The sequence below is a fragment of the Narcine bancroftii genome, chromosome 2 (assembly GCF_036971445.1).
Source record: "Narcine bancroftii isolate sNarBan1 chromosome 2, sNarBan1.hap1, whole genome shotgun sequence".
NCBI classification, from domain to species: domain Eukaryota; kingdom Metazoa; phylum Chordata; class Chondrichthyes; order Torpediniformes; family Narcinidae; genus Narcine; species Narcine bancroftii.
The window spans coordinates 46,017,597-46,031,789 of NC_091470.1; positions in this window are offsets into that span (position 1 = coordinate 46,017,597).

Genomic DNA, 14,193 nt, shown 5'->3' on the forward strand with positions numbered 1-14,193 from the left:
AGCCAGGGCTGATTAAAGACAACCAGCATGGCTATGTGTGCGGTAGTTTTCAGGGAGGTGACCAAGAAGGTAGATGAAGGAAAGGCTGTGGATGTTGTTTACATGGACTTTAGTAAGGCCTTTGACAAGGTCCCACCAGGTATCCATGGAGAGTTTGTAAACTGGATTCAAAATTAGCTGTGCAGGAGAAAGAGTTGTTGTTTGTTGTCTATATCAATGATCTAGATGATAATGTGGTAAATTGGATCAGCAATTTTGCTGATGACACAAAGATAGGAGGTGTAGTGGACAGCAAGGAAGATTTTCAAAGCTTACAGAGGATCTGGACCAACTGGGAGAATGGGCCAAAAAATGGCAGATGGAGTTTAATGCAGACAAGTGTGAGGTGTTGCATTTTGGAAGGGCAAACTAAGGTAAGATATGCACAGTAAATGGTAGAACTGAGGAGTGCAGAGGAGAAAAGAGATCTGGGGATACAGATACTTTCTTCCCTGTCGCACGTGGTCAGGGTTGTAAAGAAAGCTTTTGGCATCTTACCTTTATAAATCAAAATATTGAGTACAGGAGTTGGGATATTATGTTGAAGTTTAAGACATTGGTGAGGCCAAATTTGGAATATTTGTGCAGTCCTGGTCACCAAACTACAGGGAGGATATCAATAAGATTGAAAGTGCAGAGAAGAGTTAGAAGGAAAGATTAAACAAGTTAGGAATTTATTAATTGGAGTGAAGAAGAATGAGGGGAGATTTGATAGAGGTTTACAAGATTATGAATGGATTTGAGTAGGCTTTTTCCACTTGGATTGGGGAGATAAATACGAGAGGTCATAATTTTAAGCTGAAAAGGGAAAGGTTTAGAGGGAACATTAGGGGAAAGTTCTTCACTCAGAGAGTGGTGGGAGTGTGGAGCAGGCTGCCATCTTATGTGGTGAATGCAGGCTCAATCGTGAGTTTTAAAAATAGATTGGAGAGATACATGGAATGGGAGCAGATCAATGGGACTAGTGGAGTTGTGGTCGGCAGAGACTGGAAGGGCTAAGTGGCCTGTTTTCTGTGCTGCAGCGTTCTAGGACAGATTCAATGCTGGCATTACAATTCGATATCACTGAAAATCAAGTAGGTTTGTGATCAGCACAGTATTATTTTACAATAAAGTTGCTGATAATAAAGATATGCATAAGAGCAATCGATCTCTTTATATTTCTCAGCAATTTCTGAGATGACTAAACTTGTCCAAAAATGAATATCTCCACTTGGCACTCCCATGGAGATCACAGAGGGAAACAAGAAGGTGTGACTTACACACAGGTATGATGTGAATTCTCATCTCTTTTCACCAATGCCCAGTGCTCTGTGGTAAAATCAAGACTGGCTGGTTGTCAGTGAAAGTTTTACTCTCTGTATTAGTTATTCAGATACTTACACAGGTTGCAGTGGACTGCCTTTGACTTTAACAGCCAGGAGCATGGAGTGTGGAGACTATATCTTAAAAATATTACTGTGAGATAAACTTAAGATAGCAATTAATTGAGTAGAGGAATTGAGATGTTATGTGATAGCTATACAAGATGTTAGTAAAACTAAATTTGGAGCATTGTGTGCAGTTCTGGTTGCTGTAGGAAGGATGTCATTAAGCTGGAAAGACACTACAGGACTGGAGGGCTTGAGTTATAAGGAGAGACTGGAAAAGCTAGGGCTTTCAAGAGGAATATCGCTTCATGAGGAATAGAATATAAGAGCAGGGATATTGAGGCTCACCAAGATACTGGTGAGACCTCACTTGGAGTATTGCAAGCAGTTTTGGTCTCCTCATTTAAGTAAGGATGTGCTGATATTGGAGAAAGTTCAAAGGAGGCTGATTCCAGGAATGAAAGGGTTGTCACACAAGGATTGTTTTGACAATTTTGATTGGATTGGTCTGCATTAGTTGGAGTTTGGGAGAATGAGTGGGAATCTCATGGAAACATTTCTAATGTTGAAATGCATGGAGAGAGTAAATGTGGAAAGGCTGTTTCTCATGGTGTGAGAGTTGAGGATAAGAGGGCACAACTTCAGGATTGAAGTGCATTCGCTTAGAACAGATGCATAGGAATTTCTTCAGCGAGAGGGTGGTAAATCTGTAGAATATGTTAGAGACTGAGTCTTTGGGTGTATTTAAGGCAGAGATTGCTAGGTTCTTGTTTAGCCAGGTAATCAAAGGTTATGGGGAGCAGGCTGGGCAATAGGGCTGAGTGGGAAAATGGATCAGCTCCTGATTGAATGGCAGGGACTTGATGGACTAAATATCCTCTTTCTGCTCCTTTGCCTTATGGTCATGGCTTTCTTTCCCCTGGAGCATAGGAAACTGAGGGAGTGGGTAAATAAAAGCATGAGGGGCATAGATAAGAGGATAATTCTAATCATTTCTCCAAGGCAGGGGAGTTTAAATCTAGAAGGCATTGGTTGCATTTGAAGGGGGAAAGATTTAAAAGGGAATAGCGGGGCAATATTATGGGTAGGTTGAGGAAAGGAAAATATAGAGGTGGGTGTAAGTATGGCAAATTACACAAGTGCGCTGGAGAAACTATACCTTGATGAAGGTATCCCTTGGTGAAGGGCTCAGGCCCAAAACATTGGTTACCTTTTACTTTCTATAGATGCTGCATGACCTGCTGGAGTTTCTCCAGCACATTTGTGTATTGCACTCAACCACAGCATCTGCAGATTTTCTTGATTAAAGTAATGCAAGATGGTAGCTTCCAGGTGTGTAACTGTTTGTACAGGGGGTTGCAAGAAGACAGTGGCAGTGATTAAAATGGAAATGACAATAAGTTGGGAAGCTTGATCAAGGTACCTGTATTCCTTTGTGTTCCTTGGGTCCATAATTCCTTTACAGTTAATATGTTTCTTTATTTTTGACTTTTTTGCATTATTGCACATCCTTGGTTGCTTTCAGGTTCACTATTAAACACCTGCCCTCCAATCCCTGACTATCCTCATGTCATGTATTTGCCTCTGTATATTCTGAAAAAGTGCACAGGAAAAACAGAACTACATTTGAGATTCTCCCGAGTTGTGCATCTTTCTTTGGCTTGGCTTCGCGGACGAAGATTTATGGAGGGGGTAAAAAGTCCACGTCAGCTGCAGGCTCGTTTGTGGCTGACAAGTCCGATGCGGGACAGGCAGACACGATTGCAGCGGTTGCAAGGGAAAATTGGTTGGTTGGGGTTGGGTGTTGGGTTTTTCCTCCTTTGCCTTTTGTCAGTGAGGCGGGCTCTGCGGTCTTCTTCAAAGGAGGTTGCTGCCCGCCAAACTGTGAGGCGCCAAGTTGCACGGTTTGAGGCGTTATCAGCCCACTGGCGGTGGTCAATGTGGCAGGCACCAAGAGATTTCTTTAGGCAGTCCTTGTACCTTTTCTTTGGTGCACCTCTGTCACGGTGGCCAGTGGAGAGCTCGCCATATAATACGATCTTGGGAAGGCGATGGTCCTCCATTCTGGAGACGTGACCCATCCAGCGCAGCTGGATCTTCAGCAGCGTGGACTCGATGCTGTCGACCTCTGCCATCTCGAGTACTTCGACGTTAGGGGTGTAAGCGCTCCAATGGATGTTGAGGATGGAGCGGAGACAACGCTGGTGGAAGCGTTCTAGGAGCCGTAGGTGGTGCCGGTAGAGGACCCATGATTCGGAGCCGAACAGGAGTGTGGGTATACCATGCATACCATGCAATGAACTCACATTTACTTCTGCACCTTTCCTGATTAAATTATTTGGCCTTCTTTTCTGGAGATAATATTTCAAATCTAAATCTTTGACCAAGATGTTAGTAACTCATCTTGATATCTCCTTATATGGTTAGACGTCAAGTCCTGTTGGTGCCTTGAATTTTTTTTAATAACATGAAAGGTACTTCTTTAATCCAAGTTGTTTTTTTGTAATATTTAGCCCTGACTGCTTCCGACTCTCCACTTGTGTTGAGGAGCTCCAGAATTTTCAGCTTCAGTGTATTTACAGAACAGTATTACCTCACTGACAAAAGGCAAAGGAGGAAAAACCCAACACCCAACCCCAACCAACCAATTTTCCCCTGCAACCGCTGCAATCGTGTCTGCCTGTCCCGCATCGGACTTGTCAGCCACAAACGAGTCTGCAGCTGACGTGGACTTTTTACCCCCTCCATAAATCTTCGTCCGCGAAGCCAAGCCAAAGAAGAAAATACCCACCTCACTGACAAAAGGCAAAGGAGGAAAAACCCAACACCCAACCCCAACCCACCAATTTTCCCTTGCAACCGCTGCAATCGTGTCTGCCTGTCCCGCATCGGACTTGTCAGCCACAAATGAGCCTGCAGCTGACGTGGACTTTTTACCCCCTCCATAAATCTTCGTCCGCGAAGCCAAGCCAAAGAAGAAAATACCCACCTCACTGACAAAAGGCAAAGGAGGAAAAACCCAACACCCAACCCCAACCCACCAATTTTCCCTTGCAACCGCTGCAATCGTGTCTGCCTGTCCCGCATCGGACTTGTCAGCCACAAACGAGTCTGCAGCTGACGTGGACTTTTTACCCCCTCCATAAATCTTCGTCCGCGAAGCCAAGCCAAAGAAAGATTACAAAACTGGTAATGAGTGGGTTGGAGGTATGGGGTGCAGTTGTCTCATATCAGACATGCTATTGCCAGCAAATAAAAGTTTACAGAACAGAAGCTATAGGATTATAGCTTTGAGCACAGTTTTGGTAGGGAAGAATTTTATTTACAGAAGGCAAGTGTTGGAAATGGTAACTGATGCAACACACACACACACACACGCATACAGTTCACAGCAGCTGAGGGAAAGAAATAGCAGACAATTAATTACAAACCATGGGGAAAATAGCATGGGCATAAATAAAATACACACACACACACACACACACATGCAATGAACTGGTACATACAATGAACAAGGAAAAATCACTATGATGCCCCACCACTCCTTTTCTCTATGCTACAAGGGACATTAATTTAACAGTACACATCTTTACCAACAGTTTCTCCAGCATCCTTCCACATTTCTAGGCCTGGAGTGAAGCAAAGCTGGCAAAGAGAGGGAACAAGCAACACATGGCTCCTTTATAGTGCTGGAGGTTCCAGCCCAGCTTGTTAGCAGGGATCGATGGCTCAGTGCCAGGAGGGTTAATCCAATTACAATAGCCAAAGGACCAAGGCCAAGTACAGGCAGGCTGGAGAGTCCAGTCCAAGTAATTTAAATTAAATAGGACCAACAGCAAGGTGTGTACTGATTGGTGGGGCAGAAGCAAACCTTGACTGGCAGCTGGTGTGTCCTCTGACTAGGTAGAGAGAAGTGCTATCACATGACAGCCACAACCCTTCCCAATACAGGGATCCATGCTGTTGTGGCAGACAGAGCTGAGATGCTGAACAAAGTGATCTTCCAGTCTGTGCCCAGACTCTCCAATGTAGAGGAGACCAAAACAGGAGCACCAGATGTGGTAGATGACCCCTGCAGATTCTACAAGTGAAATATTGCTTTACTTGGTAGGACTATTTGGGGCCCCAAATGGTAGTAGGGGAGGAGATGTGGGTGTAAGTTGAGCATTTCCTGTGGTCACAGGTGTAGCTCCTTAGGGGATGATTGATGGGTAGGGAGGAGTGGACAAGGGAGTCATAGAGGGAGCAGTCCCGGTGGAAGGTGGAGAGGGAAATATGTCTTGTGTTAGGATCATGTAGTAGGTGGGTGGAAGTGGTAGAGGAGGATGTGTTGGATGTGGAGGCTGGTGAGATGGTAGTTGAGGATAAGAGGAATAGAAGGGGCAGGGCAGATATGCCTCTAATGGATGATATGTGGGAGTGTGCTGAGTTGATAATGGTAGAGGGAAAGCCACATTGTTTGTTCTTTGATGATTTGGCAAGGAAGTGCTCATCTCGGGGGCAGATGTGACAGAGATGGAGGAGTTGAGAGAATGGAATGGAATCCTTACAGGGATAGGGTGGGAAGAGGTGTAGTCAAGGTAGCTGTGGGAGTTGGTGGGTTTCTAGAAGATGTCTGTCAAGAGTTTGTCTCCCAAGATGGAGACAGAGAGATCAAGGAAAGGAGAGTGTTGTTGGAATTTGAAATCCAAGTGAATTTGAGGTCAGGATGGAAATTGGCAGAAAAGTGCAAGAAGTCAACTAACACACCAAAGTAGTCATTGATGTTGTGGAGGAAGAGTTGAGGTCCCTTGCCTTGTAGCTTATAGCATGGATTGCTTCATGTAGCCAACAGAAAACAATGAGGTCTCCCCTCTACCATCATCAACTCAGAGCTCACCCATTTGCTAGGGCTACTCAGGATCCTTTAAACTAGAATGGTTGGGGGGAGGGAGCAAAATAGTACAGAGCAGTAAGGAGAAGGTTAGAATGCAAACAAAGAAAGTTTGTAGTAAGTATTTGAATATGATGGGCAGGTGATAGAGAAAGGAAATTCTCTGGAAGAAGATGAAGGGCAATTGGCAGGAAAAGGAAATAATGTTGTTATTAAAGATGAGGGAAAACAGGGATTAAGAATTGGGAAATCTCTGAAATTCATATATTTTAATGCCAGGAGTATTGTAAAAAAGGTGGATGAGCTGAAGGTGTGGATTGATTCTTGGAAGTATGATGTGGTAGCGATTAGTGAGACATGGTTGCAGGAGGGATGTGATTGGCAGCTGAATATCCCTGGGTTTCGTTGCTTTAGGTGTGATAGAGTCGGAGGGGCAAGAGGAGATGGTGTTGCATTGCTTGTCAGGGAGAATATTACAGCGGTGCTTAGGCAGGATAGATTAGAGGGCTCGTCCACGGAGGCTATTTGGGTGGAACTGAGGAGTGGGAAAGGAGAGGTTACACTTGTAGGGGTGTATTATAGACCACCCGAGGGGACCGAGACCTAGAGGAGCAAATCTGTAGGGAGATAGTGGATATTTGTGATAAGCACAGGGTTGTAATTATGGGAGATTTTAATTTTCCACATATAGATTGGGAAACACATTCTGTGAAAGGGCTGGATGGGTTAGAGTTTGTGAAATGTGTGCAAGATAGTTTTTTACAACAATATGTAGAGGTGCCGACCAGAGAAGGAGCAGTGTTAGATCTACTGTTGGCAAATGAGATGGGTCAAGTGACGGAGGTTAGTGTTGGCGAGCACTTCAGGTCCAGTGATCATAATGCCATCAGCTTCAATGTCATTATGGAAAGAGAGAAGTCAGGGCCAAGGGTTGAGGTTTTTGATTGGGGAAAAGCTAGATTTGAGGAGATGCGAAAGGACTTACAGGGTGTGCATTGGGACAATTTGTTTTATAGGCAAGATGTAGTAGAGAGATGGAAGTCTTTTAAAGATCAGATTTTGAGAGTGCAAAAGCTTTATGTTCCTGTTAGGTTAAAAGAAGGGGCAAAAGGTTTGAGAGAGCCGTGGTTTTCAAGGAATATTGGAAACTTGGTTCGAAGAAAAAGGGAGGCGTACATTAGGTATAAGAAGCATGGAATTAAGGAGATGTTTGAAATATACATTGAATGTAAGAGGAATCTTAAGAGAGGTATAAGGAAAGCTAAAAGAAGGTATGAAAAGACTATAGCAAGCAGAGTGAAAATTAATCCAAAAGGGTTCTACAAATATGTTAATGGTAAAAGGAAAACGAGAGACAAAATTGGTCCCTTGGAGAATCAGAGCAGAAAACTGTGTGTGGAGCCGAGAGAAATGGGGGAGATATTGAACAGTTTCTTTTCTTCGGTATTCACCAAGGAGAAGGATATTGGGATATGTGAGATTAAAAAAAGCAAATTGGGTAAATATGGAGAATGTAGTGATTACGAAAGATGTAGTGTTAGGGCTTTTGAGGAATATAAAGGTGGATAAGTCTCCGGGACCAGACGGGATCTTCCCCAGGACATTGAGAGAAGTAAAGGAGGAAATAGCAGAGGCTCTGATGGTAATTTTCCAAATGTCATTAGTGATGGGGATAATGCCGGAGGATTGGCATATTGCGCATGTGGTTCCGTTATTTAAAAAGAGTTCAAGGAGGAAGCCTGGCAATTATTGGCCTGTAAGTTTGACGTCTGTGGTAGGTAAATTAATGGAGAAAGTTCTTAGAGATAGTAGTTATAAATATCTGGATAGACAGGGTCTGATCAGGAGCACTCAACACGGATTTGTGGGCGGAAGGTCCTGTTTGACCAATCTGATTGAATTTTTTGAAGAGGTGACTAGGAATGTGGATGAGGGTAGCACGGTGGATGTTGTCTATATGGACTTCAGTAAGGCCTTCGGTAAGGTACCACATGGAAGGTTAGTTAGGAAGGTGCAGTCTTTAGGTATAAATTTTGAGATAGTCAAATGGATTGAACATTGGCTGAGAGTGGTAGTGGAAAATTGTCTGTCAGGTTGGAGGCCGGTGACCAGTGGTGTGCCTCAGGGATCTGTATTGGGCCCATTGTTCGTTATATACATTAATGATCTAGATGATGGGGTGGTGAATTGGATTAGGAAATATGCAGACGATACTAAGATAGGTGGAATAGTGGATAATGAAGAAGGTTTTCAAGGATTGCAGAGGGATTTGGGCTGCTTAGAAAAGTGGGTTGAAAAATGGCAGATGGAATTTAATGCTGATAAGTGTGAGGTGCTTCATTTTGGTAAGAAGAATCAGAAGAGGACATACGTAGTAAATGGGAGAACATTGATGAATACAGAAGAGCAGAAGGATTTAGGAGTAACGGTACATCATTCCCTGAAGGTAGAAACTCATGTGAATAGGGTGGTGAAGAAGGCTTTTAGTGTGCTGGCCTTTATCAATCATTGCATGGAATATAGGGGTTGGGAAGTGATGTTGAGATTGTATAAGGCGTTGGTGCGGCCTAATTTAGAGTTCTGTGTGCAGTTCTGGTCGCCTAATTATAGGAAGGATAGAAACAGAGTGGAGAGAGTGCAGAGAAGATTTACCAGAATGTTACCTGGGTTTAAGCATCTAGAGTACAGGGAGAGATTGGGCAGATTAGGTCTTTATTCTTTGGAGCGTAGAAGGTTGAGATGGGATTTGATAGAGGTATTTAAGATTATGAAAGGGATAGACAGAGTGGATATGGATAGACTATTTCTGTTAAGAGTAGGAGAGATTGAAACAAGAGGACATGAGTTAAGAGTTAAGGGGCAGAGGTTTAGAGGTAACATGAGGGGGAACTTCTTTACTCAGAGAGTGGTAGCGGTGTAGAATGAGCTTCCGAGAGAAATAGTGGCGGCAGAGTCAATTTTATTATTTAAGAAAAAGCTGGACAGGTATATGGATGAGAAGAAGGTGGAGGGTTATGGTCATTGTGCAGATAGGTGGGATTAGAGAGGTGTGTTTGGTTCGGTGCAGACTGGAAGGGCCTAATGGGCTGTTTCCGTGCTGTAATTGTTATGTTATAATATCCTCCATTAGCCACACATCTGCCCTGACCCCCTCTGCCCCCAAGCTCAACAAGGACAAGATTCCTACCATCCCATCAGCCTTCAGCCATCCACCTCCACCATTTTCCACCGCCTATGATGTGATCCCACAACTAGACACTATTCCCCTCTCCTCCCCTCTGCATCTTCCGCAGGGACCACTCCCTCTGAGACTCTCTCGTTCACTCCTCCCTCCCCACAAATCATCCCCTTGTGACCTACCCCTATGACCACAGGAGAAGCTCCACTGGTGCCCACATCTCCTCCCTCACCACTATTTGGGGTCCCAAACAGTCCTTCCAAGTGAAGCAACATTTTGCTTCTGAATCTGATTTTGCACAAACATGAAAAATTCTTACTTCATCCCTTATCATATCTAATTAACACCTTTTGTTGGTCTGGATTCTTCCCCCAGCCAGCATCGTCTGAATTCTGAGATTTCCTGCTTCTGGCTCATTCCTGTTTATTCCTTGAGGAAAAGCTCAGGCCCTAAATGTCAGCAATATTTTTAATGGACACTGAAAAGACTGGCTGAGTTCCTCCAGTACTTTGGTATGTTTTTTTTTCCCAGAGAATACAGTCTCAGTCTCTCCTCACAGGCTAACCCTTTCATCTCTGGAATCAACCTAGGGGAGGTGACCTCCCCTCTGCTACCTCCAAAGCCAGCACGTCCTTCCTCAAGTGAGAAGACCAGAACTGCATGCAGCACTCCAGATGTGTACTCACCAGTACCTTGAATTTGCAGTATAACGGCCCTGCTCTTAAATTCCATCCCTCTAGCAATGATCTCCAACATTCCATTTGCCTTCTTGATAGTCTGTTGCAGCTGCAAATCAACCTTTTATGATTTATGCACAAGAAAATGGAATCAGCTATTCTGGTTGACATTATTATTTGTACCTTATACAGCCACTTTATTTCTGTTTCGGATTTTCAATATTTGCAGGGGTTTCCTCTCGCTGTTTACTTGATTGCAGAAGTTGATTGAGGTTAGAACCTCAGTCCTTAGCCAAATTGGTCTCAGTTAATGTGTATCCATGTTTTTACCTAACCTCTCCTCTTTATGGGAATAGCTACACAGATAAAATCACTAAATGCAAATTGTATAATTTGGAAGCAGACAACGGCAGATATTAACCCAAGCTCAGTATTTAAAAATAACTGTTGCTGAAGAGTAACTGAAATAATGCAAGGTTAAGTGGGGAAAATAGAATGATTCATAAGTAAATACTGACCTTTACAATAGTGAAAATCCTAGTTATCTACCTGGACCATGGCCAGTTTAGCAGAAATGTTGCATTTATTGGTCTTCATAAAAATTTATTTGAATTTTATTTTTCCCATCACAAAAGAATAGGAACTAGTGGAATACCACAAAGCAAATTGAAAGATATTACATTTATTTGAAAAAAATAAGAAAAATATGCAATAAGTGTGAAATAATACTCTTTGACAGAAATAATGAAGCCGTGTCGATTAAGTGGTGAAATTTGTGGGTCGGCACAGGAATAGAGATACATGGATGTGTGTGTGCTTAAATTACTGAGCATGAGTGGGAGGAAAAGTAAATGGGACCCTGAGCTTGAAAGGTGGAAGGACAGTATGAAAGCTAAGAATTTACTTAAAGTTATACCCTACTTCCTCAAAGCCCATGCTGGCTGTTCTCTTTTATCTTAAGAGATGTATTATTTCATCAGCATGAGTTAAAATTACGAGGGTTTGACTACATGGAATGGTTAATGTCACATTTCATTTGTTACCTCCAAGTCAAAAATATTTGCCAGGAATGGTGTGTCGCCCAGGTCAGGGTGCTTTTTCCAATTACAGCACTCCCACGGAGACACTTCTGTTTGGGCGTGGTTCAGCCTCCAGTCAAATTCAGGTCACTGGTTTCTTTCGTTTGTGTCAGCGTGGGTCAGTTCTGCTGCAGGTCATCCAGCTGCGTCGAACGGCTCAGCTCTTCCTTCTTCACTACTGTGGTCTCACCAATTTCACGGATTTAACATCCCTTTGTCTGCATTATCTCTCTCTCTCTCTAAGCTCTCATTAATCTATCAACTCGATAGATTAATCTACAGTTTATTGTTAGGGCAAACCTGACCTCACCTATCTGAGATACTCTCTTGAACCTATTCATCCCTTCCTCTTCTTTGCAATTTAAACTCTTTCCCAGTTCTGATGGTCTTCAGCCAGATGTGTGAATGGTTTCTCCTCCCACCACCATTGCCTGACCTGCTGGCTGTTTCCAGCATATTTTTATTTTTATTTCAGATTTCCAGTATCTGTTTCTTTTTTGATTTTCATTTACTATGTAGGTGCCAACTATTTGCCTACACCATATTGCAATAATCTGCCATGGGCTATGAAGGTTCTTCTGGATTCATCTGTCAAAACGCACCTGCAATGAGCCCTTCACATTGGTTGTGATTGCTGTTGGTGCTTCAGGGAGTTTCATTTTCAGCCACCATTGATTCAAAACACTGTCCTTTAGAGTTATGATCTTGTTCAGTGATTCGCCCTTCTGAAGTGGTCAGATGCTCCTCTTGTCCGAAAAGTAAAAATTTGAGGAATTAGGAAGGGCAGCTCCAGGTTTTCATTCAGACCAGCTTTGCACTCAACAGCAATTCACAGAGTTCCACTAACCACCAGAGTGCGGCCGGCTCATGGCCTTTACTTCAAGCTTTGAGGAAAAAGTATCAATTTCTTTTAATCTTAAAATAACACTTTTATTCACTCACAGTTCTCACTCCAATCAGATCATCTTCACAGTGGGTGCCCACTTATTCTACCAGTAGTACAGAAAATAACCAAAGAGTCAGAGGTGAGTGTTGGTGGTGCCTGCTAGTTTGTCTCAACTGTTGTTCCATTCTTTAATGAGATCTTCAAACAGGAGCTCTCACTGTAAAGTTCTGGAATTCCATGAAAGATTATTTGATAATCCCATTTGTTAAACCAGGCATAAAAATTGGTCTTAGTTAAATGATTAATTCCTCTTGTTTTCCAATTATGAAGCTGATAGAATCATTTCCCAGAACCTTTGATGAGAAAGTCTGCCAGTCCCTGCATGTGCAGGGATGGGGGGAGATTGGAAATGCAGGAAGGTGGCCAGGGAAGGGTTCTTATGCCACAATCTCATCTTCACTTTCTTAGTTCTGTTTACCACTGCCATGGAGATAGCCAAGTCAGAGGCTGGGAGGATCATTGCATTTTCCCCAGGACAGTTTTACAGCTTTTCATGCACTACAAGGTTAGAAAGAGGGTTTCTAATGTTTTCTAAGTCTGCATCTGCAGTAAAGAGGGAACCTGCTGTTTCTTCTGCTTTGCCAGAGAACAAAAAAAAAATCAAAGAAGTTAAGGCAGGTTACCTAATCCTCCAGAACTACATTAGGGAACCCTGATGGCCAGAGATGTTGAGGCTTTGGTCAAGAAAAAGAAAGAGCATGTGTCAGGTATAGACATAGAGGATCAAGTGAACTCTTGAGGAGTTCACTGAAAAAGGAAATCAGAAGGGCAAAGAGGAGGCATGAAAAGGAGAATCTAAATGCATTTTGCAAGTGTACTAAAGGCAAAAGAATAATTTTTCCATGAATATACTTGGAGAGAACAGGGCTGACAAAAATCAACAAGTTTGTCCATGCGTGGAACCACTGGAAATAGGAGTGTTTCTCGTCTACACTTAGTATGAGGAAACACATGGATGCTGGGGAGCTTGGAAAAGTTAATCGTGATGTCTTAAAGACAATTCACATTGCAAAGGAGGATATGCTGGTGGGTTTAAAATGTATAAAGATATCTTGGTCTCCTCTGCAAGTTCTGTTCAATGTGGAGGGATTTCTCCATTCCTTATACTGGAAAGCAACTAGAAAATATGTCTGAAAGCATCCTGAGCTCTTCATTCAGCTCCAGGAACAAAACACTTGGTCCATTTGAAGAATTCTCATTGTTATGTGCCATATATTAAATGCACATAAGTTTCTTGTAGTACTGTCTGTATGTGGATAACAGAATTTGTGAGAGAAAGTTTGTCCAATACGCCCAAGATATTAACTAGATACATAATCACACCCTCCAGTACAATCTGCTTTATTATATATCACTTGAAATTGAGGTTTAAAATATTAATGTAAATGGACTTGCTGAATTATTCATTACAATGACTGAATCTGAATGTAGACTTTTCAATCTGTTTTGCTGATTTTCGAATATCCTTACCTTTCTGCTTCTCACCCTTTCTGCCATTAACGCTCCAGTTGAGAGCACATAGCACGAACCAGGGACCCACACTGTAACCAGGCTAGCTTCACCACAAACAGAATAGTGAAGTGATTTTCTCACGGCCACATCAGGAGTTCCTACTAAGTCATCCCCAGAGCATTCCAGTAAGAATGTCAAACCAGTCTTCAAAGAAAGAGGGAAAGGTAGCAAATGCATGAAAAGGTTGAACATATAAATTTCAAGGTCTATTAAAATGATCAACTAGAAGACAATAAAGAGTGTGATAGGCTATAGGTACGGAAATAAAATTTGAATGCTTTTTACAATCTACAATTATCTTGTTGGATGATATGCAAGCCGTTTTATAGAGATACTGTTGGACAGCCTTTACTGTCATTTGAAGAACAAAATTCATTCAGTTAAAAAAATGGATTTTAATTCCTTACTTGCATAATTTTAATTCAAGTTTGCTAATTGATTCACACATTGCAGAGAAGGGCTTTCCTATTCAAACAGTTTTTTTATTCCATCATTTTTGTAGACAAATACGGACTTCCT